Source organism: Nicotiana tomentosiformis, chromosome 12 (assembly GCF_000390325.3).
Source record: "Nicotiana tomentosiformis chromosome 12, ASM39032v3, whole genome shotgun sequence".
In the NCBI taxonomy this organism is placed as follows: domain Eukaryota; kingdom Viridiplantae; phylum Streptophyta; class Magnoliopsida; order Solanales; family Solanaceae; genus Nicotiana; species Nicotiana tomentosiformis.
In genome coordinates, this window is record NC_090823.1 from 136352454 (window position 1) to 136358202 (window position 5749).

Genomic DNA, 5749 nt, shown 5'->3' on the forward strand with positions numbered 1-5749 from the left:
ATGTTGTGTCCTAGCACTTAAAATGAATTGAAAACAACTAAATATTAATTAAAAACTTGAATATTTATAGACTAATTTAAAAATTAGCTCTCAAAATGGCATCGAATATTTAAAACGAAAAGAGTAAAAGAATTATCTCCAGTATTATGTTTAAATCGCAGTTTGAAATTTCACAAACTATAAAAACTGATAAATATATTGCTTTTAATCTTTATCTACTCAGTTTCACAAGATTTCTCTCTTCATCTTCTGCTATTTCCTATTCTTTTTTTCCCTCCATGCCATATAATTATTTTGCAGTGTTGTTAAAATAAAAATACTTTTTTTTGGTGTTGAAAGAAAATAAAAAACAATTCATTGCGGAAAATATTACACCTTTTATAAAATAACTTACTACGAAAAATGCACCTTTAAACAATATACGTAATCATACGTTAACTAAGGACTATAATTTATTCTCTTTTTTCTATTTAAAAACAAAAGAAAAAGAAAAAATGACAGCAACATTTACAGCACAAAAAGAAAATTCAAAAGCATCTATTAATCTTCATGTTCGACCTTGTGGCATTTGCTGTTGTAAACATATATAGTAGAGTTTTTTCCCATTCTCCTGGTATTTCAACTGGACACATTCTTTGCCTACATTTAATTCATACAAGTTAAAATGAAGTCAGATACAAAATAAAATAATCTCAATTCTCATGCATTAATAAAGATTAAGGCTGTCCAACGGGACGGGCGTTCCGTCCCGTCCCACTTAATTCTAAACGGGATAGGCCCATGTTAAACGGGACACGGGATGGGACGGGATGGTCATTTCGTCCCGTTTGTCCCGTCCCGCCTGTCCCGCCTATCCCGTCCCGTCCCGTCCCGTTCCGTCCCGCGTCCTTTTTTTTTGTGCATTATATACAAGAAACTTATAATCCTGCTTTTCAAGGTTTTCCTAAGACCACGGTTAGAAATGATGTTTTTAAATTTCAAACCGAATATCTTCAGTATATTCGTTGTGTATTTTTTTCACTTCGATTGTAAAGTATCTATCACATCTGATATAGGTCGTAGTCCTAATGGTTGTGATTATTTAACTGTTACATGTCATTTGGTTGATCATCACTAGAACATGCAAAAATGTATTATTGGTTATAAATTTGTTGATTCAAAACACACTGGAGCATATATTGCAACTACTGTTTTACAAATTGTTGATTTTTATGGACTCATTGATAAAGTTTTAACTATCACCTTAGATAATGCTTCTGCTAAGTGCTAACACAACTGCAACAACTAGCTTAATTTAATGGTTGCAAAATTAATCCAACTTATGCACAAGCCATTAATAAAATGATTGCAAAATTTAAAAAGTATTTTTTCCCTATTCCCCAACTTTATTTAATTTCTACTATACTTAACACATCTTTAAAATTAAGAGGTGCAATTGGACTTGTTCGTAAAATTTATGAGAATTTAGCAAATCAAGAAAATGAACAACCATCTCTCGAAGACTGCCAAGCTAACATATATTCTTATGTTAGATCAATGTTTAATAAATATAAATCTATGAAAACAACAGGTGGTGAAACTAGGGAAGAAGAAGAATACAATGAGATACTTAGCACTGGGAGCTATGACGGCATGGAACTCATGGAACATCAATCAACATTGCCAATTCCAGAACAATGTCCAAGAGAAATTATAGATAAGTTACAACAAAGTTATATAGGAGCTTACATATATTAGTATGATAATTTGTAGTTGGCTACTAAGAGGCCTAGTTTCCTAAAAGGTGGCTGCGTAGATTAGGTGCTTTTCAAAAGAATTATATTTGTATGTGAGATTTGAAAGTTCTATTAATAAAATAAAAGGCTCTAAGCGTTGAATTTTTTTAATGAATTGTCTTACAATCTTACTTAGTAACTTAATGGCTTGAAATTATATTAAATAAATTATAACTCTATTATAAATTTATAATTACTAGAATAATTCATTACAAGTCTTTTGTTTTAATATTTTATAATTCTTTACTTAGTTTTTTAATTTTCGTTTAATTTTTAAGTTTATTAAATAATTCAAAAAACTAGTTGTTGCAAACTTTAAAAACTTAGTCATTGTCAAAAGAATAGCCGTTGCCAAACTCAATGCTTAAATAATTTTTTTTTTGAAAACGGCACTTAAGGCCCGTGAACCCGTCCCGTTCCGTCCCATCCCGTTTGTTAGCGGGACGAGATGGGCCTACCGTCTGTCCCGTCCCGTTTGTTAGCGGGACGGGACGGGCCTACCGTTTCGTCCCGTTTATCCCGTCCCGTTTTGTCCCGTCCCGCCACCGTCCCGACTAAATGTCGTCCCGTCCCGTTAATTTTATCCCGTCCCGTCCCGTTGGACAGCCATAATAAAGATACACTTACCAAGCTAATAAAGCAAGATATATTTCCGGTTCACTAAGTTCTCGCTATGAGCAGGGTCGGGGAAAGGCCGGACCACAAGGGTCTATTGTACGCAGTCATACCCTACATTTCTGCAAGATCTTGTTTTCATGGCTCGAACCCGTGACCCCCTGGAATATCACTTAATATAAACTAAGAAAAAATATCAGATATAGAGCTTAATATGAATATGTACCTGAAATTACATATTGGACGACTGGAACTTGTCTAGACACCATTATTTCTTCTTCTGTAATGCCTTTGGCCTCGCTGCTTCTTTCGCCTTCTCATGGTGATTTTGTGTTCTAGTTCTTCAACAATCCAAGAAAGCCAATTGGGATTTCGAGCTGAAAGCATGATATATGCAATGGATAATCCAATAATTAGTCCACTTCCATATCCCATAAGAGTAGCTTTCCAAAAATCATTGAGAAACTGAGAAGTGCTTTCTTCATCCAAAACGCGTGTTGTGTTGTTTGTCTTAGGCATCCTGCTACTTCCACAACCTTCCGAAACTGGGAATCCACGCAATCCATCATTACCTTCATATGAGTTATTATCAAAGGTATGGAATTGAGGTCCTTGAGGAATACATCCTTGGAGATGATTGTGGGAGAGATTTAAGAATGTAAGAGACGTAACAGAATCAAGTTGTTGTGGTATCTCTCCTGAAAGCTGGTTAAATGAAAGGTCCAATGATTCAACTACAGATAAATTTCCAAGTAATTTCGGTATATGACCTTGCAATCCATTATGAGATAAGTTCAACACACGAAGTGCAATGAGATCTCCCATAATACTTGGAATTTGTCCTTCAAATTTATTATTTGAAAGATCCATAGTGGTGTACAAATATAAGATTCTCACTACTTCAAGCTCCAATCCCTTTGTTACCACAGTTACCGAGTCTTCATAATATCTATCATCACTTGGTGGCTCCATTGTTTGATCAATTCTCATCATGGCTTTCAAATGATGAAAGAGACTTGTTGGCAGCTCTGCTGTAAATGCATTGCAAGAGAGATCCAATATCTGAAGATGAGGAAACAAGTTTTTAGCCCTTGAAGCTCTGATGGGTCCATGCAATTTATTGGATCTCAAGCTTAAAACTTGTAGTTTTGGAAGAGTCCCCAACCACATAGGGAATGTGTCATTTAGGTTATTTTTTCCTAAGTCAAGAACTTCCAACTCTTTGCAATTGGCTAAGGATTTTGGGATTTTTCCCTCTAGCTTATTGCCATGCAAGTTGAAGCTTGTCAGTCTACTTCCAACTCTAAAAGTTGTTTGGAGATTCCCAGAAAGACTATTGTGTTGCATATCCAAAACCTGGAGGTAGTCACTCAGGTTACCCAAACATTGTGGAATTGCTCCTTTCAGATTGTTTCTTGCCAAATCAAGAACTGTTAATGATGTCAAATTGCAAAAAGAAGAAGGGATCTTCCCACTGAGACTATTATTTGATATGAAAAGATTACTTAGAGAGGAAGGTAGAATAGGTAGCGATCCTTGAAGAAAATTGGATCGCAAATCTAGAGTATCTAGTTGAAATAATGATGAAATATGGTCAATACTTGTCAACATGTTGTGGGATAAGTGAGTGCATCCAATTGGACCATGCCCAATCAGGAATTGTTCCTTGAATCTTGTTATATGAAAGATCCAAGGAGCTAAGATTCTTTGCTGATCTCAAAAATTCCAGTTCTTTTACTTCACAACCGGACAAGTATAAGTATGTAAGAGATTCGGGCAAGGTAGACTTGACTTTGTTCTCATTGGTCATCGAAATACTATTATATGAAAGATCCAACGAGTCAAGCTGTTTGAGGTTTGAAAAGAAGCTGACGTCTACATTACCACTAAAATTGTTAGATGAAAGATGAAGTCGTGTTAGATTCACAAGGTTTTGAATTGACTTGGGAAGATGGCCTTGCAACTGATTGCCTCCTAATGAAATGTTGATTAGTGAATTGGACTTGAAATCCTCAAGTTGACCAGAAAAGTGGTTATCCCTCAATCCTAGTTTAGTTAGTGATGGAAGTGTGTATATCCAGGATGGTATTTCTCCATTCAGGTTGTTATTTGATAGCGATAGGAACTCCAGATTCTGCAGTCCACTTATAGATAGAGGAATTGGTCCTCCAAAATCGTTATATCGAAGGTCCATATACTCTATACGAGTGAGATTCCAAAGAGATTCCGGAATCGGCCCCGAGAGATTGCAAAAATTAAGATTCAGTCCCAGAAAGGAAGTTAGATAGACAAGAGATTCGGGCAGAAAATCACCAGAAAAATTCACTTCAGAGAGAAATAACACCTTGATATTGAAAATTATTGATATTCAATTAAGATTGTATTTGTAAAAATTACAAAGTTCCATTTGGTCTTTGGAAAATAACCACTGAGCTGAAAATTGGAATCTAAATCAAGAATTTCCAAGTTTGGCAAGTGATAAATACTCTCAGGTAATGCCTCATGCAATCCTGTATACTCAAGCGTCAGAGTTGTTATATGATAAGAGATATTTAGAGGAATGGTGGAAGAGATGCTTACTTCACTAAGATCAAGCTCTCTTAATTGGGTCAAATTCTGAAGAAGCAATTTGAAATTGTGAGGTCCAAGACTGAGCGCATTGCCTAATAAATAAAGAGACTGTAACTTGGAAAGATGAGAGATTTCAGAAGGAATTTGACCTGTGAAATATGAGTAAGAAAGATCGAGATGAGTAAAGCTCGAAAACCTGCCAAATAGAGGTGAGATTTCCGAAGGAAAGAAGTAAGTAGAAGAAAGGTCAAGCCTTTGGAGATGAGAGAGCCTTTAAGTTGGCTGCAACTGAGATCAAGTTCAATGACATGGCCAGTGAACTCATCGCATGTCACGCCATCCCATAAACAACAATCGCTGCTCATATTCCATGTACTTGTTTTCGGATAAGAATTCTGACCATAGTCACTACAGAAATGAGAAGCAGAGGGATCTACAGTAAACATCTGCTTGAATTTTAGAAGGGAAATACTTTGATCTTTGTTGCACAATTGAGGTAATGTGGATGAAGAAAAAGCAAGTTCATGATAGAGAAAGACAACTAAAAGCACAACTGAGAGTTGCTTGTAGCCCATGCTTGCATAAAAGGAGTTCAAAAGTTGGTTGCTGAATTTAAGAAAAAGCCTATGCACAAATATATAGGAGGATAAGTTGCTGTTACTGTTTGATTGATATTATGAGAATAAGTGAGCATTTTTTAACTTAAGATAAAGAGCAGCTGTATAGTGTCGTTGTTGTTTTTTCTTTTTCGGTTTAGATAAGTTTTTTCAATTTTGTGTGGTTATTAT

At 35.5% G+C, this 5749-nt stretch overlaps 1 pseudogene; it reads right to left on the reverse strand.

Moving 5' to 3' along the window:
- Positions 1-396: 396 nt before the first annotated feature.
- LOC104095450 (receptor-like protein 9DC3) lies at positions 397-5536 on the reverse strand (annotated as a pseudogene).
- Between the last annotated feature and the right edge of the window lie 213 nt (positions 5537-5749).